The following is a 27,275-nucleotide window of genomic DNA, read 5'->3' as shown; positions in this document are numbered from 1 at the left end:
AGCGCTCATTCCAAGTGGGGAGAGGGTCTTCCAGGGAGGTCCCACAGTTGATAGATACAAGCTGCAGCACCTCCGACTTTGGAAAGCCTGCTAAAAGTGCTGAAAGACCTTTTAAAGCAAAGTTCTGCCACCTGCAACTAATCCCTGATGAAATCTCCGATTTAATGGTGGAGTTGCAGCTGTGAGGAGGTCACTCACTTGTCAACCCGCCAGGTTTAGCTGGCGTGGTTTAGGAGGGTCGTGGAACATGCTGAAATGATCGAACAATAACGAGGGCCTCTCAAAATAGGATTAGAGAGGCCCTTAACGACCATTTAAGGTTCTTAACAACCTCTCTGGCCAGCTGGAGGCGGGACCGTTTCCCACCCTGCAAAACCGGCACCGGCAAAATCCCGCAGAGGCGGGTTGGAGGGTTAGGGTTCCAAACCCGCACTCATTTTTTCCAATTTTCCCGCCTTTCCCACCTCCAAACCCACCTCCTCGGGGCTGAGAATATCGCCCCCTGGGTCTCTGTTCATCTCTTAACATGTTTCTACAATTATATTTATCCCTGTGAGCCCATTCTCCCTGCAGAATTTGTACACACCAAGTTCCCTCTTTATCTTACTTTTTATTTGTTTGTTGATCCATTTGATTAGTCTGAACTTGTTGGTTTTGGGAATGTATTTATCCTCCATGCTCAGCGTTAAAGGTTTTCCATTTGTCTTTTGACCGCAGTATTGTTGAACAATCTTCTCTTCAGTTGTTCCATCCTTTCATTGAAATTTGCCCTTTTAAAGTTATGCACCTGGCTGCTGGTCTGAGGTATTTCTAACACCCAGAACATGTTCAACTTTATCATTCTAGGCTCACTGTCCACTCCCCGCGCCCCCACCCCCCCCCCCCTGGCCCCGCACCCACCCCCAACCCAGGTGCCACAGCATCTATTTCCTGTACTTTTTCTCTTTTTCTGAATCATTTATGAACACATGATTACTGGGCCAAAAAGCAGTCCTGTTTTACATCTACCAACTCTGACTCTATACAACATGGCTCTTCCCAGTTTATATTCGGTTGATTGAAGTCTCCCATTTGTAGTATGAACACATTCAAGCATAGAATCAGGCAGACAGGCTTCTAACTGCGATGTTCTCTTTATTCTCTAAAATGGCTGACTGCTGCTTTCCCGGGTAATTACCATAATGCAATGCACATTACATTACCTTATTAACTGGTGTTAAACTCGCACATTACATTACCGTATTGACTGGTGTCAAACTCGCAATCAATACATGACATCCCCCTTTTCCTTGGAAGCAAACTTGCAGTTTACAAACAGTTGCTTACAATAACACTGCATAACTTATGTGGTTTATAAACTTTTTACAAACTTGTGTCTTACCTACAACTAAATAATTCCTAGGTTTAAACATTTAACATCACCCATGCAGTTCTCGCACAGTTTATGTTGTGACATAATCCGACAGTCTTTGGGGTTTTCTTTTAACCCTTTGAGGTCTGGCTGTATTGGGTATGTCTGAAATGTTGATGTCAGTGGGTATTGCCTGTGTCATAGTGGTATGTGTGTCAGGGTCTATTATACTGTCCTCAGTCCCTTGTGTTTCCTCCTGCTCATGGAGTGTCTCCTTTGGTCCATTGGTTCTGTATTTCTACACAAACGTAGTGTTTCTCGAGTAGCGTGCTCCGTCTGGAGATTCCACTAATACTTGACTCCCTGTTTTACTCAAAACTTTGTGCGGTGTGGCATTAAAAGGAGTGGTGAACTTGTCCACTTTGTCCTGCCGTACCAGCACCGTGTCGCCAACTTCCACCTCTGAGTATTGTGTTCTCCGCTGTTCATCTGCGTACAGTTTGGACTTGCCTTTTTGTTCTGCATCCCGGTCACGTACTTCCATGTCTGCACGCGACTCTGTGATGTCTAGCAGCTTTCCTCTCATTTTCCATTTAAAGAGCAGCTCTGCCAGGGTCTTTCCTGTCGTGGCATGGTCAATGCTCCTGTACACAGTCACATATTTTCTAAGTTCACGTTTCCAATCTAGTCCTTCTGACTGAGCAATTCTGATTCTCTTCATCAGCGATGCATTCTGGCGCTCGACTTCTCCGTTAGCCTGAGCCCATTTTGCTGTCGTTTTCAGGTGTTTGATCCCATTGTTTTCACAGTATTCTTTGAATAATTCAGATCTGAATTGGGGGCCATTATCAGGCTTGCAGGTGATTGGCAAACCATGACGGCTGAAGATTGACTCTAAACTATCAATAACCTTCTCTGTTGTTGTGGAGGTCATGATGTCATATTCATAGTAGCGACTATAATAATCAACTACCACAAGAATGGAGTGGTTGGATGGCAAGGGTCCCAGTAAGTCTATAGCTACATCCTGCCAGGGGTCCTCCTGTAATGGTGTTGGTCTCAACGGTTCAGGTGGGTCGGGTCTGGCTACTACCTGACGGCCGTGGCACGCTTTACAGTGTTTTTCAGCTGCCTTGTCCATGCCAGGCCACCAAACCTTGGTTCTGAGATGTTGCTTTGTTCCAACTATTCCCAAGTGTCCTTCATGTGCTAACACCAGGGCTCGTGCGTGTAACACTGTGGGTAGCACGATGCGTGTTCCCCGAAGAACTAGGTACCCCACTACGCACAGTTCGTTTGCAATTGATGCATAAGCTTTACAGTTCTCAAAATGTCCGTTTGTGATTGCCTTCCGTACCTCAATCAGCTCTGGGTCGGTAGCAGAGGCTTCCTCCACCTCTCTAGTAGTGAGTGCTTTTGGTGTCGCACTCACAGCTACAAATCTCACGTATTCATCTGAGCCACGAGAATGTCTCTCCTGTTTTGCTGTCTCCCCCAGCAGTGACAGTGGGTCTGCAATGTTTTGCTTGCCTGGAATGTGTATCACCTTAAAATCGTACGGTTGTAATCTAAGTACCCATCTCTCTATACGGGCACAGGGTTTAGAGTGTGGGCAGTATATCACCTGTAATGGCTTATGGTCAGTTACCAAGTTAAATTTTCGGCCATACACATATGGATGCAGCCTCTCACAAGCCCATACAAGAGCTAAGGCCTCTCTCTCTGTTTGAGAGCATTTCCTCTCACAGTCTGTTAAACTACGACTTACATAGCATATTGGCACCTCTTGTCCCTGTTGGTCCTGAACTAGTACTGCGCCTAAACCTACAGGACTGGCATCTGCTATCACCTTGGTTGGTGCGTCCTTATCAAAATATGCTAAAGTGCCGGCTCTGGCCAACTCTTCCTTGAGTGCACTGAATGACTGTCTCTGTTGTGATCCAAATTTAAATGGTGTGTCTTTTCTCGTCAGGCGTCACAGTGGCTCTGTTAGCGTTGCAAACTGCGGGATGAATCTGCTACTGTACCCAACGAGTCCCAAACAACTCCTCACCTCTGTAGCATTCTCTGGTTCCCGAGCTTCTGCTACCGCTCCCACTCTCTCTGCTGTTGGTCCGATGCCCTTTTCAGACAACAGGATTCCCATGAAAATCAATCGGTCCATGTTGAATTGGCACTTCCCTGAGTTTAGTGTCAGTCCGCTTTCCATTAGTCTGGTCATGACAGCATGCAGGCGTCTGTCGTGCGTTTCCTGGTCGTGTGCATGCACGATAATGTCGTCTGAGATGTTTTCAACACCCTCTATTCCAGCTAAGGCATTAGCTATCTCGTGCCGATATTACTCACTAGCTGAAGATACACCGAATATCAGCCCCTTGTACCTGTATACTCCGTTATGTACTGCAAACGTTGTGATTTCTCATGACTCAGGGGTCATTTCTAGTTGGTGCTAACCCCATTTCAGTTCTAGCTTACTAAACACCGTCGAGCCATTCATATCTTGGAGTATCTCATCAACGGTGGGGATTGGATATTGTTCCCTCACTATTGCCTGGTTTGCTCGTCTCATGTCTAGGCATAACCTTACATCCTTATCCGCTTTTAGTACAATAACCACAGGATTTACCCATGGGGTGGGACTAGTTACAGGTTCGATAATGTCCATGTCCCTCAATTGTTTTATTTTGGCCTCTACTGCCCCCCTTAAGTTGAATGGTATACGCCTGAGTGGCTGGGCCACAGGCTTCACTTGTGGGTCGATATACAAACTGATCTGTTTTGTGTTCAGCCTTCCTACTCCCTGGAACACCTTTGGATACCGCTGTTCTAGTAGCTGTCTTACATCTACCACAGCTGAGACATCTGCGCCTATTTTTAAAACTCTCAGTTTCATGGCTGTCTCCCTTCCTAGCAACGGCTCTCCATGGCCTTTAACCACAATGAACTCTGCCTGCTCAGTTCTCTTACCTATTGTAATCCCACATGTGAATATACCTTTAACTGACAGTGGTCGGCTAGAAGCATAAGAGAATAACTTTCTCTCTGTCTTAGGGACATGTGACTGACACTTAATGGGTTCTGACTTTAACCCTTCCCATGTATTCTCATCTATCACATTATTAGTTGCACCCGAATCAATTAGCATTCCCAGGTTTACTCCCCCCACACAAAAGGTAAGTAGCTCTGTCACGTTATTTCCAGTAACAGCAAATGCAAAGTCATTCTGTTCCTTCCTCTACATTGTTCACACTGTGTTTCTTTGTACCCTTTGTGCGGCATACTTTGGAGAAATGATCCTTTCCCTTGCACTTATGACATGTTTGTCCGCGTGCTGGGCATTTCGGATCTCTGCCCATGTGGTCTGTGTGCCCACATCTGTAACATTTCCTTTCGTTCCTATCGCCATTTCCCTTTGGTTTCTCTGTCGAGCTTTTCACATAATACCCTCTTTTCTGTGTAACACGATGAACAGTATCTGTCTCCGCCTTCTCTGTACATGACATGGCTGACATCTGCCCCTCTACGTTTTCACATTGTGAGGCCAATTGTAACGTGCGGGCGAGCGTTAGACCTTGCCCTTCCTCTAGCAATTTCCTCCGCACATAGGCTGACGTGCACCTACTCAGGATAGCATCTCTTATTTGATTATCCACATCCCCCCCAAAAGCACAGTCTTTAGCAGCCTGCCGCAAGCAAGTAGCAAATTGTTGCACAGTCTCACCTGTCTTCTGGGACAACTTATGAAAAGTCTGTCTAGCAAATGCTGCATTGACCTGGGGCACGAAGTAGTGATTCAAAGCACTAACTGCCGCTGTGTAGTCTGCTGGCTCTCCTGTGTCCGGTAGAGTCGAAAAGATATCCTGGACATCTGGTCCTGCTAGGTGTAGAAGTAGAGCTCTTCTCCTCTGCTTTGTGGCAACTGTAGAGGTATCGTCGATAATGAGTCCTTTGCCGTCGGCATAAAGCTCAAAAGACGTTAACCACCTCGTCCATCTTGGACCCAACGTGGCTGGCTCGGCAAAGCATGCAAAATTTTGAATGCCAGTCTTCTCCATCCTAGCTAACTAAAACTTGGGCAACTACCTATTGAAAATGATTCCGTTCATTATCCTCGTCGCCAATGTTGTATGAACGCATTCAAGCATAGAATCAGGCAGACAGGCTTACAACTACGATGTTCTCTTTATTCTCTAAAATGGCTGACTGCTGCTTTCCCGGGTAAGTCCCATAATGCAATGCACATTACATTACCGTATTAACTGGTGTTAAACTCGCACATTACATTACCGTATTGACTGGTGTCAAACTCGCAATCAATACACGACACCATTGAAAATAACTTTTGTGTTCTTGCATACCACAACTTGTCCTCCTTCTTATGCTGGCCTGGTGATTTATAGCATGCCTCCAGTGTTATATAGAAAGATAGGAACAGGAGTAGGTCATTCAGTCCCTTGAGCCGGCTCTGCAATTCAATTAGATCATGGCTGATCTGTACCTCAACTCCATTTATCCACGTTTTCTCCATATCCATTGCTACCCTTACCTAAGAAAAATCCATCGATTCCCATTGCTGCCTCAAGGTACCTCACACGTCTCTTTGTCCCTGCTTGGTTTAAATGTAGCCCGTCTCAACTGCACTTATTCGGGAAGGATTCCCAGTTATTTATGAAGGTGGCATTGTTGTTCTTACACCGTGTTACCAGCCACTTATTTAGCTCTTCAATTCTTTTGATAACTCCCCCTCCTTTCGCAATTAGTTGGAGTATGCCACCAAACATCACTTTGCTTCCTCTACATTTGAGTTTTGAGACAATCCTCATATATATGGTGTTTTAGGCCTCTATTTTATTTCTCCCTACGTCATACAGGTGAAAACATCATAAAGAATACAGCCTTAAGGGCTGTGTAAATTAATAATAGTGTTTACACAGTTCTTGCCAAATTTAATTTCAGGCTCCAACTGTCTCACCGCTCCCCTTTTCCTTCTTGCTGATTTCTTTAGCCAGAGCCCCAAGGGACAGGTAGGGCCCGGTGACAGTCGGGTAAAAAGGACTGGTGCAGGAGAGACGGGTCTACACGTAAAGCAAACAGGTACTTGAGGAATATTTGAGACAGCAATAAGAAATCATTTAAACTAGACAGGTGCGGGGAAAGGACAGCAAAATCACTATATAGTTACAGGCTTATCAAAAGGAAAATACACTCAAATGGGAATGGGGAACACACGGCACATCGAGGGAAAACAAACTACATTAACAATCCCCTTATCCTTATCCCACCCCTATACCTAACTAGATTAAGCTAAGAGGGGCCAGGAATTCATGCTCACTGAGTCAAAATCTGCTGACTTCAAACGGTTATGGGGTTTGGGGTTCGCTCTTTGTGCTCTCTGGGGCCTGCCGTCGTCACGTGGTCTCAGGGTGCTGCAAGGGCGTCGTCCAGGTAAAGTACTCCGAGGTTAAAGTCTTTGCTTGGGTACTTGATGGTTCTTCTTCCTCGGGTGGCAGCAGTTGAAGTTTGCATGAAGATAGTCGTAGGCCGGCTGGATTGAAGGCCCGATTATTCGAAGCGTTCTTCAATCTTCTTCCAATTCGTCTCGTCTCATCTCATCTCACCTCCTAAGAACATAAGAAATAGGAGCAGGAGTAGGCCAATCAGCCCCTCGAGCCTGCCCCACCATTCAATAAGATCATGGCTGATCTGATCCTAACCGCCAATCTACTATCACAGAACCATCTCCTGAATCTAACAGAATTAGACACACGAAATAGGAGCAGGATCAGGCTACACGGCCCCTGGGCCCGCTCCGCTACCCACAGGGCCATGACCGATCTGAACCTAGACTCATGTCCAAATTCCTGCCCGGTCCCCGTAACCCTTAATTCCCTTTACTTCTAGGAAACTGTCTGTGATAAAAATAATAACTTCCGGGAAGTTATGTCATCACTTCCTGTGAACTGTGAACTATGAACTATGAACTGTGTACATACCTCACTTCCTGTCATGTGTCACTTCCTGTTGGACTGGTATAAATACTGGTCTGTTCAGTATTGTAAGAGGCTTCTACCAGAGGCATGGTAAAGACCTCTCTTGTATATAGTGTGTTTATAAGTTACTTAAAGCTTACTTTAAAGTTACTTGATGGTAAGCCTCCTTTTTCTTACATCAATTTAAGTAACTTAGTATTTACACTCACGAATACTAGACCTTCGGACAAACTCGGAATTAAGGATCCAGGGAACCACCCATCATGGAGAAAATCCTTAGACCTATTCGTCTGGACTTGGACCCGAATGCACCAGCAGCTGGCAGGGTATGGAAGCATTGGTACCGTACTTTTGAGAATTTTCTGGATGAATGTGAAGCGGATGCTCCTGCTAGATTGAAGATACTTATCAATTATGTGACCCCAAAAGTGTTCGAATATGTTGATGAATGGGATAATTACGATGAGGTGATTCGGGCACTTAAGAAACTGTATGCCAAGACCCCAAATGAGGTCTATGCTAGACATCTACTGGCCACAGCCCGACAAGGGCCAGGGGAATCAATTGACGAATTCCTGCAAGAACTTCGCAGGCTCAGCGTAGATTGTAACTTTCAGGCAGCCTCAGCTGAGCTGTACCGCCAAGAAATGATTCGTGATGCTTTCATCTGCGGGATTGCCTCTCCATTTATACGCCAGCGTCTACTAGAAAGTAAAACACTTGAGCTACAAAAAGCTTTTGACCTAGCTTGTTCACTGGATTTGGCAAAGAGAAATGCAGACCTCTATCAGCTGCCCAGATCTCGATCTGCTGCTGTAGCTGCAACCAGACAATTCAAGCGGTCTCAGGTGAACCCTATCATGGGGGAATCTAATTCTGATAATTCTGATGAAGAAGAGGAGGACGACCCCACTTTAGCAGCCTCTTGGCAATCTAGGAAGGAATGCTTCTTTTGTGGAGATGCTTTTCACCCTAGGAAAACCTGCACTGCTCGCAATGCAATCTGCAGTTATTGCGGGAAAAAAGGACACTTTGCTAAAGTTTGCCTATCAAGGGCCTCTACGAGGGCCAATCCAGCTAAGGCCTACCGAACTGCCCCAATTAGGGCCTATCAAGATGCTCCAGCTAGGACCTATCAAGCTTCCTCTCGAGCTCTCTCCCGAAGAAGCACACCGAGAGTTTTAGCCACTCTCTGTGCAACGACACCAATTACAGCTGCTTGCCCACAGAACCTGTCTCATGCTGCCACAAAAATTTCAATTAAAGGGCATACCTTAGATGCCTTAATTGACTCAGGAAGTACTGATAGTTTCATTAAGGAACAGATTGTTGCGAAATTGAAACTACATGTCTTCCCATCGGACCAGGCAATTGCGATGGCCCAGTCATCACTTAATACCAGAATCTCCGGCTTTTGTGTTGTTGATATGACACTTCATGGTCGTATGTATCCCTCCACCCGACTTTCGGTGCTCAAGGACTTATGTAGTGATCTCCTCTTAGGACTGGACTTCCAAAAACAGCATAAGAAACTCACCATTGAGTTTGGTGGATCCAAACCCGGACTTACTATTTCTAATATACCGTCTAAATTACCATTTTGTGCATTATCAGCAGCTTCACTTGATGAACCCTCATTATTTGCCAGTATTCCGCCTCAATGCCAACCGATAATAACAAAATCGCGGCGCTTTAATCAGGAAGACCAATCTTTTATCGCGGCTGAAATCTCTCGACTTCTAGCAGAGGATATCATTGAACCATGTTCGTCGCCCTGGCGGGCTCAAGTCGTCATTGTCAAGAACCCTCTAAAACCTCACAAACAGCGACTATGCATCGATTATTCGCAAACCATCAATCAATATACCGACTTGGACGCCTACCCATTGCCACGCATTGATGATATGGTTAATAAACTGGCCGAATACAAAGTGTTCTCAACTTACGATTTAAAAAGTGCCTATCATCAGTTACCCTTGAAGGTCTCAGATAAGCAGTACACAGCCTTTGAGGCTAATGGACGGCTGTACCAATTTCGTCGCCTCCCATTCGGGGTTACTAATGGAGTGGCTGTCTTTCAACGGGCAATGGATGGCCTGGTTAAGCAGGAAAACCTAAGGGACACTTTTCCCTATCTTGATAACATTACCATTGCAGGTCACGATCAACAGGAACACGACTCCAACCTCCAAAAATTTCGGGATGCCCTCCATCGCCGTAATTTGACCCTGAATGAATCCAAATCTGTTGAGTCGCAACCGACCATCAACATCCTTGGCTACTGCGTAGGCAATGGTATCATTAAGCCAGACCCAGAAAGACTTCGCCCGCTCCAAGAGCTCCCGTCACCTAAGAATCCGACTTCTTTACGTCGGGCTCTCGGTCTGTTTGCATACTACGCTAAATGGATTCCTCATTTTTCAGACAAAATCCAACCCTTGCTGCATGCTAGATCATTTCCACTGGGAACAGCGGCTGTTGCAGCCTTTAACCTTCTCAAAAAACAGTTGGAGAAAGCGGCTCTTCACTCCATTGATGAGAATCTCCCTTTCGTGGTTGAATGTGATGCCTCGGAGGTGGCGATCTCGGCTACTCTGAATCAGGAAGGTCGTCCTGTAGCATTTATGTCCAGGACCTTACAAGGTGCTGAGCTACATTATCCTCCGGTTGAGAAAGAAGCCACAGCCATCATAGAGGCAGTACGGAAGTGGAACCATTTTCTAGCTCGCCAGCGCTTTACACTGATCACGGACCAACGATCAGTCGCCTTCATGCTCGATAATCGAAAACGAACCAAAATTAAGAATAATAAAATACAACTTTGGAGGATGGAACTGGCCTCTTTTGGTTATACCATTCTCTATCGGCCTGGCAAGGAGAATGTGGCCCCGGACACCCTCACACGGGCATTCTGCTCCACTATGTCATCCTCCACCCTCATGGATGTCCACAATGGTTTGTGCCATCCTGGCGTTACGCGCATGCTACATTTCGTACGATCACGGAATCTCCCTTTTTCCACTGGAGATGTAAAGAAAATATGCTCAGAATGCCGGCTTTGTGCGGAATTAAAACCTCAGTTCTTCCGCCCCTCAGATGGTATACTCATACATGCAACCCAACCGATGCAACGACTTAGCATCGATTTTAAGGGCCCAGTGCCCTCTTCAACTCGGAACACATATTTGCTCGCCATGATCGACGAATATTCACGTTTTCCGTTTGCCTTCCCCTGCTCCAATATGCTGGCATCCACAGTAATCTGCTGCCTTGAGCAGGTATTTTCTCTCTGTGGCATGCCGGCTTATATTCACTCAGATCGGGGTCCATCCTTTATGTCGAGGGAACTCAAGGACTACCTCTCAGAACGGGGAATGGCTACAAGCAAAACAACACCATACCATCCCATCGGAAATGGGCAGGTAGAGAGGTATAACGGTATCATCTGGAATTCCGTACGTCTCGCTTTAAGATCTCGGGGCCTACCAGACCAGCAATGGGAAACAGTGCTTCCGGATGCATTGCACTCTATACGGTCCCTGCTTTCTACAGCCACAAATACGACACCTCATGAGCGGTTCTTTGGATTCCAGCGTCGCTCATCTCATGGGACATCACTCCCGTCATGGCTAACTACTCCTGGACCTGTATTACTCCGAAGATACGTTCGGATGTCTAAAAATGACCCTCTTGTAGACGAGGTCGAACTAACCAATGCCAACCCCACCTATGCAAACATACGATATTCCGACGGCCGAGAATCTACCGTATCATTACGGGATCTGGCTCCCTGCCCACCAGGACCTAGTGGGACATCGGGTGATGGCATTTCACCAGGAAACTCTTGGGACCTATCGGGTACCCCTCTCCAGGATCCTGATCGGACACCAACTAGCTTGGTGCCGGTAGAACCCCGTGCTCAAGGTTGCGACCCTCCCAGTACCACGCATGAAAGTACTGGTCTGCCACAGACCAGCTCTGCACCTCCCTCTGAACAGAGGCAGTCTGACTTTGAACCTATTGGGGCTCGTACTCGAAGCCATGATCTCCCCGACCCTTCACAGGGCAATCCAGGCCACACGGACTCTGGCCAATGGCCAACCGCATGTAAGCGGACCAGTGACCCTCTACGACGGGAATCCAAACGGGTGCGACTCTTCCTTGTTCGGCGGCTGCGGACCAAAAGGTAGACCACAGCCTCCTAAACCTGCAGGAGGGAAGAATGTGATAAAAATAATAACTTCCGGGAAGTTATGTCATCACTTCCTGTGAACTGTGAACTGTGAACTATGAACTATGAACTGTGTACATACCTCACTTCCTGTCATGTGTCACTTCCTGTTGGACTGGTATAAATACTGGTCTGTTCAGTATTGTAAGAGGCTTCTACCAGAGGCATGGTAAAGACCTCTCTTGTATATAGTGTGTTTATAAGTTACTTAAAGCTTACTTTAAAGTTACTTGATGGTAAGCCTCCTTTTTCTTACATCACTGTCTATTTCTGTTTTAAATTTATGTAATGATGTAGCTTCTACAGCTTTTTGGGGCAGCATATTTCATGGACCTACCACCCTCTGAGTGAAGTAGTTCCTCCTCATCTCAGTTTTGAAAGAGCAGCCCCTTATTCTAAGACTATGCCCCCTAGTTCTAGTTTCACCCATCATCGGGAACATCCTCCCCGCATCCACCCGATCCAACCCCTTCACAATCTTATATGTTTCAATAAGATCGCCTCTCATTCTTCTGAACTCCAATGAGTAGAGTCCCAATCTACTCAACCTCTCCTCATATGTCCATCCCCTCATCCCCAGGATTAACCGAGTGAACCTTCTTTGTACTGACTCGAGAGCAAGTATGTCTTTTCTTAAGTATGGACACCAAAACTGTATGCAGTATTCCAGGTGCGGTCTCACCAATACCTTGTACAACTGAAGCAATACCTCCCTATTTTTATATTCTATCCCCCTAGCAATGAAAGCCAACATTCCATTGGCCTTCTTAATCACTTGCTGCACCTGCATACTAACCTTTTGAGTTTCGTGCACCAGGACCCCCAGATCCCTTTGTACTTCAGTACTTTCCAGTTTCTTGCCATTAAGATAATAACTTGCTCTATGATTTTTCCTGCCAAAGTGCATAACCTCACACTTTCCAGTATTGTATTCCATCTGCCAAATCTCTGCCCACTTAATTAGCCTGTCTATGTCCCCTTGCAGGTTTTTTATGTCTTCCTCACTCACTACTTTCCCTCCCATCTTAGTATCATCTACAAACTTTGATATGTTACACTCGGTCCCCTCCTCCAAATCGTTAATATAGATTGTAAAGAGTTGGGGACCCAGCACTGACCCCTGTGGAACACCACTAGTTACTGATTGCCAGTCTGAGAATGAACCACTTATCCCAACTCTCTGCCTTCTGTTAGATAGCCAATCCTCTATCCATGCCAGAATATTACCCCCAATCCCGTGATTTTTTATCTTAAGCAATAATCTTTTGTGTGGCACCTTGTCAAATGCCTTTTGGAAGTCTAAATACACTACGTCCACTGGTTCCCCTTTATCCACCCTATATGTTACTTCCTCAAAGAACTCCAGCAAATTTGTCAAACATGACTTCCCTTTCATAAAACCACGCTGACTTTGTCCTATTAAATTATGTTTATCCAAATGTCCTGTTACTGTCTCCTTAATAATGGACTCCAAAATTTTACCTACCACAGATGTTAGGCTAACCGGTCTATAGTTTCCAGCCTTCTGTCTACTGTCCTTTTTAAATAAGGGTGTTACATTAGCAGTTTTCCAGTCTGCCGGGACCTTTGCTGAGTCCAGGGAGTTTTGGAAAATTATTACCAATGCATCCACAATCCCTACCGCCACTTCCCTCAAGGCCCTAGGGTGTAAGCCATCAGGTCCAGGTGATTTATCCACCTTGAGTCCCATTATTTTACCGAGTACCACTTCCTTAGTGATTTTGATCGTGTTTAGCTCCACCCCCCCATAGCCCCCTGTTTGTCCAGTGTTGGGATATTCTTAGTGTCCTCTACTGTAAAGACTGATACAAAATATTCATTCAGTGTTTTTGCCATCTCCATATTTCCCACCATTAATTTCCCGGTCTCATCCTCTAAGGGACCAACATTTACTTTAGCCACCCTTTTTCTTTTTATATAACTATAAAAACTCTTACTATCTGTTTTTCTATTTTTTGCTAATTTACTTTCATAATCTATCTTCCCTTTCTTAATCAATCTTTTTGTTATTTTTTGCTGTCTTTTAAAGTTTTCCCAATCCTCTATCCTCCCACTAGATTTGGCTACCTTATATGCCCTTGTTTTTAGTCGAATACTATCCTTAATTTCTTTACTTAGCCACGGATGGCTGTCTTTTCTTTTACACCCTTTTCTTCTCAGTGGAATATATATTTTTTGGAAGTTGTAAAATAACTCCTTAAATGTACACCACTGATCATGTATCGTCTTACCCTTTAATCTATTTTCCCAATCCACTCTACTCAATTCTGCTCTCATACCTTCATAGTTTCCTTTATTCAAGCTTAGCACGCTTGTTTGAGATCCAACCTTCTCACCCTCTAATTGAATATGGAATTCAACCATGTTATGGTCACTCATTCCAAGGGGATCCTTTACTAGGACATTATTAATTAATCCTGTCTCGTTACACAGGACCAGATCTAAGGTTGCTTGCCCCCTGGTCGGTTCAGTTACATACTGCTCAAGAAACCCATCCCTAATACACTCAATGAACTCATCCTCAAGGCAGCCCTGCCCAATTTGATTTGTCCAATTAATATGATAGTTAAAATCCCCCATAATTATAGATGTTCCCTTATTACAAGCCTCAACTATTTCCTGATTGATACTCCATCTCGTCTCATCTCGCCTCATCTCGTCCTGCCTCATCTGGCCTGGTTTGCCCGTGTTCGCCTGGTGCGATGCCGGGCGTCCCTGATGGAGTCGGGAAGACACGGGCAGTGGCCAGGCAGCAAGCGCGGGAGGGAAGGAGAGCGAGAGCCAAGAGGGCAAGAGATCGTTGGTTACTGATGGGCCTACAATTATATTCCTTCGGATGGCCCTTACCTGCGCGCCAAATCAGGTCAGTCCATTGTTTCACTTTTGGTGGGCTGTTTTAAATGATTATACCAATCTAAACTAACTGGTTTTAGATGGCCATTTATCGCACGTGATGGCCTGATGTCCGAGCTGTATTGTCATTAATGCATTTTAATCGGCCTGTGCAGCCTTGATGGCTTCCATAAGCTGTTTCCGATTATGTATGCGGACAAACTAATGGCCTTGTGCTTAGGCCTAACTGGGTTGATCTGTTCCAATCTGATGAAATGCATATTCAGTGTTTGCTTAACTGTCTAGGCTTTCAAACACAAAAGTCCTTTTTCACAGAAATGCATTTTAAGTTTCGCTTTCCCAAACCAGCCTGTTCTGTGCTGCAGAGTCCAAGCTTTTAAAATCTTACAGGCTTTTGGTCATGAGGTGTGGACACCATCTTTTGGATACCCCTTTTGAATTGTCCCTTTTATTAATAACCTTGGGGGAATGTGGGGATTTTGCAAATCTTACAATGTGGATGGAGAGCAAGATTGACCCTCCCCTTTAAGAACTGACCGGCACCATTGTGTCTGTGTTCTATTGCTGACTGACATCACATGAGCTTCGCCAGCGCTCTGAGGTAGCGCCTCGCTCCTCGGCCTTTGCGCCTTAAGACAGGTGTGAAGCGCCTGATTTAGCGCTCCAATCACCTCCAGGGCAAGTTTGCCGTCGGAGGCGATAATTAGCGGCAGGCGCTAAACTTTGCACATGGCCGATAATCGCGCCCCAAATGGGGCGATACTGAATTTTTCCCCCATTGTTCTTAAGGCACCCTATCGACTTTGCTAAGCAAAGAATTGTCTATGACTAAAATCTCTGTGATCTGCAAACTGCTTCTTTGTCCAGGCTATACTCACTGGTTTTCTAACATATCATTATTTTGAGTCTTTGATAAAGTTTTGATAGAGTAGAATACACCAGCAGAACAATGCAATTCAGAAGAGATATTTGAAGTTGAGCATAAAGCAATTGTTACTTCACTAATGTTTAATCTGGATTCAGAGGCCGGAATTTTCCCTTTGAAATGAGTGCAGGTTTGCGGTCAGTTGGGCAGTTAAAAGCACTGAAATTGACAGTGCATTGGGAATCCTTCTTCATCCCACCAACTTCCGCCTTTAACTCCAGCACGTTTCTCAGTGTGCCAGAGACCCACTCGGGAGAGGCGGGCGACCTAATTCAAGTATTTAAGAGTTCGTTAACAGACTATTAACAGGTTTTTTAACCTGATGTTGCAGCTTTTACTGGCTGTGCACAGGATTCCTGAACCTTGCCTGTGAAAGCAAGTTGAGAGCTGAGCAGCCATTGTGCGAGTTGAACAATTGACAGTTGAAAAAATGACATAAATACTCACACCTCACACCTGCTTCCTTGCCTAAGGGAAATGCTCATGCTGACACCATTTGTGCTGAGAGTTTGCTTCGAGGAGTTTGCAGCTGATTTCTACAACCTCGGAAGCCACTCTAACCGCATTGGAAGTCACTCTCACAACATTGGAGGATTGTGCCTCTGATCTCCACTTTACCGGGCATCTATCAGATCAGCAAGGGTGCCACTTATGCTGTTTCACCTTGGACTTCAGATTCGGACCAAGATGAGCCCCAGCAGCAGCAGCCTTCTCCCCACTGACCTGCTGCACCACAGGAGAGAGGTGATGAGTGCAGGAGGGCACCTCGGCGGAGACAATACCCCCAACACAGTGTATATAGGCAGATGTTAAGCTTCCTGGATATAACTGAACAGCGGTGCCTTGTGAGGCTCAGGCTATCGTGTCCGGTCATGGCAGACATTTGTAACTTGCTGGAAGAAGACCTGTTGCCAAGTGGACCTGGTGGACATGCCTTACCAATGGCTGTCAAAGTCACCATCGCCCTCAACTTCTTCACCTCAGGCTCACCCAAGAGTATTTGTGAACTGGAAGGGCTTCCACTTCCACAATGTGCAGCTCGTCTGCAACCACAAAAAGATCATCATGCATGTGTGTGCCAGATTCCCAGGGAGCTGTCATGACTCTTTCGTCCTGCGCCAGTCCACCCTCCCTCAGCTCTTCGCACCTACCGACTGACTGCTTGGAGACCAGGGCTATCCACTGAAGACATGTCTGATGACACATTTGAGGAGGCCAAGCAATGAGGCCAAGGAGCGCTATAATCAAAGCCACATGATGACCAGATGTGTAATAGAGCAAGCAATCGGCATGCTGAAGCTGTGTGTCAGATGCCTTGACAGATCCTCAGAGACTGCAGCTTCCTCTGAGGAGTCGTCTTCCTCCTCTGGCTGGACAGTGAAAGAAAGAAAGACTTGCATTTATATAGCGCCTTTCATGACCACTGGAGGTCTCAAAGCACTTTACAGCCAATGAAGTACTTTTGGAGTGCAGTCAGTGTTGTAATGTGGGAAAGGAGGTGGCACTTGATGGGCCTGTGGGAGAGTAAAGACATGAATTAGAAATGTTATGATAAGAATGTTTTAAGTTACCATTATGCACATGATCATATTTCATTGGCTGCTGACATCAAGTCACCATGACTGACTTGTATGCCGTGTGGCTGTATGATATTTAATTCTGTCACCAGGTTGCTGGGAGGTCCCCCTCTCTCCAACACCCACCACCAGCAGCTCCGCACATCCACTTATGTTCAATGCCTCGTTCTCTGCTGCCATCAATGGTGTGGCAATTAGAGGGCCACCTCTGGTTTCCTGCCTGTCCCTGTTGTTCTGCGCTCTCTTCTCCTGTAAGGAGGGAAACAAGAGTCCTTTGAGTGAGAGTCATGGAATGAGTGTAAGGGATGGATGGGTTACAGCTGTAGAGGGTGACTATGAGGGAGTGGCATGACATTACCAAATGGCCTCCTGTGGCGTTAATTTCTATGATTCTATGATTGCTTTAGGATGAGGGTGAGTGTCAGTGGTGGATAGTCAGATGGGGATGTCAGTAGGTGCATAGACAGTGAGGGATGGGATGCAAGTTAGGTTGGTGTGAAGAGTGATGTGCAGGAGTAGGCTTGGAAAGGCAGGGTGTTGGGGTTGGGGTGACACGCAGATCAGGATGTAGTTGAATGTGGCATTGTACTCACCTTTCCTGACCTCGTGAGGTCATTAAATCTCTTCCTGCACTGTATCCAGGATCTTTAAAAAAAAATCATTTTATGGGATGTGGGCGTCGCTGGCAAGGCCAGCATTTATTGCCCAACTCTAATTGTCCTCGAGAAGGTGGTGGTGAGCCACCTTCTTGAACATAAGAACATAAGAACATAAGAAGTAGGAGCAGGAGTAGGCCATACGGCCCCTCGGGCCTGCTCCGCCATTCAATAGAATCATGGCTGATCTGAACCTAGACTCACGTCCACTCCCCTGCCCGCTCCCCGTAACCCCTGCAGTCCATGTGGTGAAGGTACTCCCACAGTGCCGTTAGGGAGGGAGTTCCAGGATTTTGACCCAGCGACGATGAAGGAACGGAGATATACTTCTAAATCAGGATGGTGTGTGACTTGGCGGGGAACTTGGAGGTGGTGGTGTTCCCATGTGCCTGCTGCCCTTGTCCTTCTAGGTCGAAGAGGTCGCGGGTTTGTGAGGTGTTGCCAAAGAAGCCTTGGCAAGTCGCTGTAGTGCATCTTGTACATGGTACACACTGCAGCCATGGTAAGCCAGTGGTGGAGGGAGTGAATGTTTAAGGTAGTGGATGGGGTGTGATGTAAGAAAACTACTAGGCACTTGGTTTAAGTATTAAACAAGGCTTTAATCAACTGTTTTTCAACATGGAGATCTAGTTGTGTCCTTCACTAGTTCCTGTTAAAGAATGTCCTGAGCAAGCTGGGCCCATGCCCGAGTATTTATACTCTCCCTGGACAGCACCACCAGCAGGCCGCCCAGTATCATTTCAGAAGTAATTTCCACATGAATGACAAGATTCATGTCATTCTTCCCTCCTGAAAGATTGGAAGTCCGGCAGCTTCCTTCTACCAAATTATTCGGACTAAGAATAGATGCAGTCATTTGAATCTCTGTTGGAGGCCAGAAGGCATGTTTCCTCGGACCGTGTTTTGGTCCCTGGGTCGCTTGGTTTGTACCGGCGGGCTGGCACAGTCCATGTCGCCTTGATCGACCTGAAGGGGACTGGGGAGATCGTGGCTCCGGGTGCGGGCCCCCACAGGCGCAGAGCTGGCTTCACCCTGCTCAGTAGTTGGTGACTGACCAGCGTCCTGGCTTCGGGTAGCCATCCTGCGGGGAGCGCTCTGTTCCCCAGGTTGATCCAGCGGAATAGCTGGCAGATCCCTTGGTGTCCCTTAGGGCGTCATCCTCAGAGGAGCACAGGGTATCGGCGTCCTTAATATGGATCCCACTATCGATTGGGTCCGTGGGACTGTGGATTCCCGGCAATCAGGGTACCGCACGTGCGCATACGTGGGATTGACATTCGTCAGTTCCACTTCGTCGACGAGGGGATCACTCTTCGAGGATCGGACGAATCTTCGGAGCAGCACGGGGCCAGGAGCTGCCAACCATGATGGTAGGGATGTCCCATGAGTGGAGCAATGCTGGAACCCGAAGAATCGTTCGTGAGGAGTAGCTTTGGTGGATGTAGAAAGAAGAGACCTGATGGAATGCAACACGTCAGGGAGCATAGTTTCCCACTGCTGGTCTGATAGGTTGTGTGACCTCAGTGCAAGACGAACAGCATTCCAAATGATGGCATTGTATCTCTCAACCTGTCCGTTTCCAATAGGATGATACGGTGTTGTTTTACTTGTGACGATACCCCATTGGGAAAGATAACTTTTGAGTTCATTTGACATGAAGGAGGGACCCCGATCAGAGTGGATGAAATTGGCCATACCACAAAGGGAAAAGACCCGATTGAGGCATTTGATCACTGTGGAAGTAAGCATATTGGGACAGGGGAAAGCAAAGGGAAAGTGTGAATATTCGTCCACCATAGTAAGCAAGTAGGTGTTTTGCGTTGAGGAAGGCAATGGCCCTTTAAAGTCAATACTGAGTTGCTGCATAGGCTGTGTAGCGTGTATGAGCGAGCCAACCGACAGACAGAAGAATTGTGGTTTTAATTCTGCGCAAATTCTGCAAGTGGAGCATGTTCTTTTCATGTCTTCCATAGAAAATGGGAGATTTTTAGATCGCACAAAGTGCAACATACGGGTAATGCCAGGATGGATCAAGTCAGTATGAAGATCCGTTAGAGTTGAAGTTGACATGGAAGAGCAGAATGCACGGATGAGGGTATCTGGGGCCACATTCTCTTTGCCGGGTCGATAATGTATGGTATAGCTAAGGCGGCCAATTCCATCCTCCAGAGCTGTATTTTGTTATTCTTGACCTTAGTGCATTTCCGGTTATCCAGCATAAAGGCCATAGAGTGCGGATCAGTTATGAGCGTGAAATGGCGATGAGCGAGATAATGACTCCATTTACGTACTGCTTTGATGATAGCCGTAGCCTCCTTCTCAACAGGAGGATAATGGAGCTTGCTACCCTGCAAAGTTCTGGACAGAAATGCAACGGGTCGACCGCCTTGATTCAAGGTAGCCGAGATCGCCACCTCCGATGCATCGCACTCGACCACGAAAGGGAGATTTTCATCGATAGAATGAAGCGTGGCTTTTTCAGTTGTTGCTTGAGGAGGTCAAAAGCTGAAATAGCCATCGCGTCCAACGGAAATGACTTCGCGTGAAGCAGGGGCTGGATCTTGTCGGAAAAGTGGGGTATCCACTTCGCATAATAGGCGAACATGCCAAGGGCCCGACGAAGAGAGCCGAGATTCGTAGGGGGCGGGGGGAGCTCCTGAAGCAGACGAAGTCGCTCCAGATCCGGTTTGATGACACCATTGCCCACCCAGTAGCCAAGGATGTTGACTGGTGGTACTGATTTCACAGATTTGGACTCATTTAAGGTTAAGTTGCGATGACGGAGAACGTCAAGAAATTTCTGGAGTTTGGCATCATTCTCCTTCTGATCATGACCAGCAATGGTGATATTATCCAGATATGGAAAAGTGTCCGTTAAGTTCTCCTGATTGACTAGGCTGTCCATTGCCCGTTGAAAGACAGCCACCCCATTGGTGACCCCAAATGGAAGGCGACAAAACTGGTAAAGCCGACCATTGGCCGCAAAAGCCGTATACTTTTTGTCAGAGTCCTTTAACAGTACTTGATGGTATGCGCTCTTTAAGTCAAAAGTTGAAAATACCTTGTAGTTGGCAAAGTTATTGACCATGTCATCGATACGTGGTAGTGGGTAGGCATCCAGGTCGGTATACTGGTTAATAGTTTGCGAGTAATCGATGCAAAGATGTTTCTTGTGTTGCTTCAGAGGATTTTTAACAACGATGACTTGAGCTCGCCAGGAAGATGAACATGGCTCAATGATACCGTCAGCTAGAAGGTGAGAGATTTCTGCCTCAATAAAGGATAGATCATCTTGGCTGAAACGTCGTGATTTAGTGACTATGGGCTTACATCAGGGGAAAGATTGGCAAACAAGGAGGGCTCGTCGAGCGAAGCTGCCGAAAGCGCACAAAACAGTACTTTGGAAATGGTAAGCTCTGGCTTTGGCCCTCTGTTGGTGAAAAATAAATTCACTCGAGTCTGTCTTAAAGTAAAAGTACACAGTTTATTAACAGAACGTTCTGGGAGAAGACCATAGACCCCGTGGTCTAGTGATACCCTTCGTGTTCTCTCTTGGTTGGTACAGCTTTTTATTCCATTTTCATCCAATCACATTGTATTACAGTAATCACCTGATCACATATGGCTTATTTATTCTTTTCAGTATTAGTCATGCTTGTGTGGTTAAAGGTTAGTTACATCTTACTATGCCTTTGGTCACAGGTCAAATTCCCATGACCCCTATATTCTGCTGTGTTTATAAATTTAGCTAAAGCAGCACATTTCTTATCGCTTACTCAGAATGTCTCTAGACTGTTCTTTTTACATTAAGCATATACATTCTGTCTTGTCCCGCAGCTGCATCTTATCTTCTGCACACTGTCCTTGTACAAGACCTGAGAAAGTAGCACTTTTCCAGTGTGTACTGTTTTAGTTCTGCTTTTTCATATAAGAAAGTAGCACTTTTCCAGTCTGTACTGTTTCAGTTCTGCCTTTTCACATAAGAAAGTAGCACTTTTCCAGTCTGTACTATTTTAGTTCTGCTTTTTCACATAAGTCAGTTGTTATTGTGAAACTTCTTATCGCCACCTGGTTCCTTTTAGCTCTTGCTCATCTGCACATGACCCCCACTCCTTTGTTCTGATTTTAATTCTACTGGCACCACTTAATTAGTGGTTACCTCGGCTGTCTGAATTCTGAGAGGGTTCATTTTAACCCCTTCACCCTCCAACCCGGCGCATAAAGGTGGAGGGGCGGCCGGCCACTTTCCCAGCGGCCGCCTGGCCGCACCTCCCTCCCCGGACTCCTGCACCACCCCCCCGCGGCATTGGTGTCTGACTCCCGCGAGCCCGGCACTTCTCCGTGGTGCCGGGCTCATTTGCCGGGGGAATCCAGCGGCGATCTCACGGCTGCAGGCAGCTCCTCCTTAAGAGAAGGAGGAGGCCTGCAGTACCCCAGCCTGCCGCACCGCATCGGGTGCCGCAGCAGCAGCTGGACGCCTGAAACTGACTTTCATCGCCCCAAACGAGGCGGCCAAACCCTGCAATAGCGCCCGCCTCCGTCTTGGGGCGGGGCAACTGAATTTCAGGCGGGCGCTACGGGAATCCGGGCGAGCGCAAAATTTCGGGCACTAAAGACCTGGCGCGGCGATACCGAATTTTTAGCCGATGATTTAATAACTCAAAATAGCCGGTCTTTAGCACATAGAGGACACATTTAAATGAATGGGATCATTTCTGGGCTTCTGGTTAAAGAAAACAGCAGGAAGGAAAAGGTGAGCAGCAAGACAGCTCAAGCCTGGAGTTAACTTGGCAAGGACTGTTTAAACACTTTTATTAATCTGCACAGCCCTTAAGACTGTATTCCTTAATATATTTTCTCCTGATCAATGATAGCTTGAAGGCATCTTGTATTATTCCGACAAGCTTCGACCAAATAGTGGACAGTTTACACATATATATATTAAAATCAATATTTTAGACTTATTGTATTCTCATAGCTTAAATTATTCTTTCTTTTGCAGCTTAATCACACACAATCATTGAATATTACATGTAGCTCTTGTTGATTACTTGTCAGTCAACTGACTACATCACAGTACACTGGCCTTTGAGTTGAGCTATGGCCTTACGGCCTTGTTGCTGTGACTTGGGCCTGCCAATCACTGATCCAATCCTGAACCAATTCTTAGCTCTGCCGCAATGACCCACTGTGCCTTCACCCGTGGTCACCTTCCCCTTAACTCCAGTCAGTCTCTATAGTGCATTGGGAAATGAATAAGAAACATCCTGATAATGGATCTACCACAGTGTGGTTTGGCTTATTCTGCTCGGTCTCTGCTATAATTCTTTGTATTATGATGTGATGCTGTGGCCTCTTTTCGGGACATTGCCCAACCTGTTCACCAAGGCCCAAGAAATTCTGCATTTTATATTGAGATAGGTAATAGATTTTCAATACTTAAATCAAATCTCAAAGTTTTGAAGAAGTGAAAAGTTGAAAAATCTGAATGATTACATTGTTTGAATTTCATTATCAAAAGGTTGCTATTTAGGTATAAAATACTTATTACTCTGGAGTGTAGAGTCCTGCCTTTCCTTCAGCCCGCACCGTAAGCACAAATCAGGAGAAGCGCAACTGAGGTGCATACCACCTGATCTAACTTGAACCTTGTACACAGACGCTTAATTCTTAATTTTTAATTTCTCACCTGCTGACTCCCCAAAGCCTTTCCACCATCTACAAGGCACAAGTAAGGAGTGTGATGGAATACTCTCCACTTGCCTGGATGAGTGCAGCTCCAACAACACTCAAGAAGCTCGACACCATTCAGGATAAAGCAGCCCGCTTGATTGGCACCCCATCCACCACCTTCAACATTCACTCCCTCCACCACCAGCGCACTGTGGCTGCAGTGTGTACCATCTACAGGATGCACTGCAGCAACTCGTCAAAGCTCCTTCAACAGCACCTTCCAAACCCGCGACCTCTACCACTTAGAAGGACAAGGGCAGCAGACGCATGGGAACATCACCACCTACAAGTTCCTCTCCAAGCCACACACCATCCTGACTTGGACCTGTATCGCCGTTCCTTCACTGTCGCTGGGCCAAAATCCTGGAACTCCCTTCCTAACAGCATTGTGGGTGTACCTACACCATATGGACTGCAGCGGTTCAAGAAGGCGGCTCACCACCGTCTTCACAAGGGCAATTAGGGATGGGCACTAAATGCAGGCCTAGCCAGCCAGCAACACCCATATCCCATCAATGAATAAAAAAAGATATATTGAAATGCTTTGCCAGGCCAAAAGGTTTTTCAAAGTGAAATAAAATTGGTGAATGTAACAAGCAGTCTTTCACTAATAAGGCAGGATACATGGTTGTGACTGCAGGGGTTAGTCATAGACAACAGAGATAAACAAACCTCCTTAGATTTTGCAGACATCATTGGCTGGATTTTGTCAGCCCCAAGGAGGCGGGTATGGAGGCGGGACTGCTGGTAAATTTGCAGGATTTGGGGGCGGCTGGCAAACCCGCCCCAAACCCGCCTCCGTGCCCTCTTGCCAGGAGGCGGGAAGCCGTCCTGCCCGGGTCCTGTCTCCTCGAGGCAGGAAAGGGAATAAAGCCTACTAACTGCCTGTTAACAGGTAGTTAACAGGCAGAAAATAGGATTATCCCTATTTTTAGCTCTGAAGTGCAGGCTTCCATAGCTTGGAAAACCCCGCCAGGGTGTAGGAGACAAGAAGGAGGTCTGCGGGGGTTGGAGGGGTCTGCAAATGAGATGTAGAGGTGAGCGATGGCTGCAAGTGTGGAGTGGTAAGTAGGTAAGGTGAGTGTTAAGTGTTATAAAATGTTCACTTACCTTTGTTTCTGCCTATAGCCTTCAGCCACTTTGGATCCGGAGTCCCGACATCTTCATTGTAGATTTCACAGACTGGCTGTTGGATCCTCTGAACCAACAGCCAGGTGATTTCTGCAAAGTTGAAAGGATTAATGAGTCCTGAACACAAGGCCTCATCAAACTACACAGGATGTCAGTGTTTGACAGCTTCACAGAGCTGTCAAACGCTGACATTTCTTCTTTCAAGAAATCTTGACAGATGGCACATCAGACGTTGATGTGCTCTGACAGTGACTTCCCCCTAATTGGGCGGGCTTATCAAGGTCAATCAGGGGAAAATCCCGCTGGTTGGCCAGAAGCTGATGGAGGCAGGATTGAAAGCCAGCAAGCAGCAGTCCCGCCTTCAAAAGCTTCCCATTGGCAAAATCCAGGCCCATGTCTCTGATGACTTTTCGGAGGTTAAAGGGGAGAAGTCAAACCTTTAACGTTTTAAAATGCAGAATACGACGTAACTCATGGACCATAACCAAATGGTTTTCTGCCACTTTTGTAAACTTTAGGAGTGAATGAACAATTTTGGGCTGTGATAAGGACAACTAATGGATAGCGACACAGGATGTGTGAGTGTGAACGTTTGACTGCTCAAACAGCTCAGACCAACATTAAAGGAACATTTCACTATCTCTGAATGATTGATTTACTGCAAAAGGCAAGGAAAACTGTATAAAACACGGTGGCTAAAGAATATCGGCACTGCAGTCAGAAGAAGGTGGCTTGGACGGTCATCTCGCCGAGAAGGATCAGGCTGCAGTCGGAAGGAGTGGCCTGGCCAGTCTTTTCACTTACGAGGACCTACAATCAACGCTGGACTGATCATCGGTGGGTGATTGTATGTCTGATTTCCTGTAATATTATTGGTGGACCGCTCGAATAGTGGTTGGGGTTTTGAATCTGTCTTAGGAACAATAAAAGGTTAAAGACAGAACCCGTGTGTCTGGTGTAATTTCTCATAAGTCTCAAGTCTGAACTCTATAACCTGTTGGACGGGGCGAGGGGTAATTCCGCACGTCTTACAATCTGGCCAAGTTTGTAGTGTAACGTTATTTCTTTAGGCCAATGCACCCCATTAACATGAGCTAGTAAAGGCCAGTCAGCATGAATTTCTCAAAAGCCGCTTCTACTTGACCAACCTTATGGAAATATTATGAAGACGTGTAGGAAGTCACATAACACCAGGTTATAGTCCAACAGCTTTATTTGAAATCACAAGCTTTCGGAGTGCTGCTCCTTCGTCAGGTGAAGTGAAGAGAAGCATACAGGCACAGCATATATAGTCAGAGAAAACTGCCAGATGAAGGAGCAGCGCTCCGAAAGCTTGGGATTTCAAATAAAGCTGTTGGATTATAACCTGGTGTTGTGTGACTTCCTACATTTGTCCACCCCAGTCCAACACCGGCATCTCCACATTATGAAGAAGTGACAGAGGATAGATGAAGGAAATGATTTAGATGGGGCTCATATGGATTTTGAGTAGGCATTTGATAAATTACCACAGAAGAGACTTATGGCAAAGATGATGGCATATAAAATTAATGGGGATGTGGCCACATGGATAGAGAGATAGTTTGAGGACAGAAAGCAAAGGGTAGGGGATTAAGGAAGTTTCTCTGACAGGAAAGATGTGAAGAGTAATGTTCCACAAGAGTCTGTGTTGGGATGTTCATACTTATCATATACATAAAAATGATCTAGACTTAGAAATTGAGGGAACAATAATGAAGTTTTTTCATGACACCAAATTGATGGCATGACAAATTGGGAATGACTGCAGGAGGACAAAAATTGACTAGAATAGTGAGCAGATAGGTGGCAGATACAGCTCAATGTTGAAGCATTTTGGGAGCAAGAATGAGGAATGAAAATACACTAAATGGTAAGATTATAAATAGAATGGAGGAGCAAAGAGACTTTGGTGCAAGATAAACAAAGCATTGACAGTAATAATACAATAGTTTTGGTAAGTTTAAAAAAAAACATTCAAAATCATGAGGGGTCTAGACAGAGTAGATAGAGAGAAACTGTTCCCATTGGTGAAAGGATCGAGAACCAGAGGACACAGATTTAAGGTGATTGGCAAAAGAACCAAAGGTGACATGAGGAAAAACTTTTTTATGCAGCGAGTGGTTAGGATCCGGAATGCACTGCCTGAAAGGGTGGTAGAGGCAGATTCAATTGAGGCTTTCAAAAGGGAGTTGGATAAGTACCTGAAGGAAAAAAATTTGCAGGGCTACGGGGAACGGGCGGGGGAGTGGGACTGGCTGAAGTGCTCTTGCAGGGAGCTGGCATGGGCTCGACAAGCCAAATGGCCTCCTTCTGTGCAGTAACCATTCTATGATTCTATAATGGACTCCTTGGTTTTGTATCTAGAGGCAGAGATTACAAAAACAAGGAGATAATGTTAACATTTGTACAAGAAATGAGTTACGCCACAATTGGCGTGTTGTGTGCAGTTTTGGGTCCCCCATTATAGGAGTGATATAAAAAGAGTAGAAAAGATACAATATAAATTCACTAGGATATTGACAGGGATGAAGTGTTACAATTATGATGAGAAATTAGGATTTTTTTTCACTCAAGTTGAGAAGGTTAAGGAGGCAATCCGATGGGGGGTCTTCAAGATTATGGCCAGGAATTTGCTTGAAGCTGTTCCCGCCTCGCTGTTGTAACTTCACAGGAAGTGCGGCAGAAACCCCCTTTACACGTGTGAACACAAGCACAGACTTAATGGGCCAAATTACTTGTTTCTGTGCTGTAGGGCTATGGTAGTGTACTGGTTGTGGTACTTGGAG

The sequence above is a fragment of the Somniosus microcephalus genome, chromosome 16 (genome assembly GCF_052327205.1).
Source record: "Somniosus microcephalus isolate GS21.2 chromosome 16, FLI_Smic_1.0, whole genome shotgun sequence".
Lineage (NCBI taxonomy): Eukaryota > Metazoa > Chordata > Chondrichthyes > Squaliformes > Somniosidae > Somniosus > Somniosus microcephalus.
Note: the sequence above shows the minus strand (reverse complement) of the source record.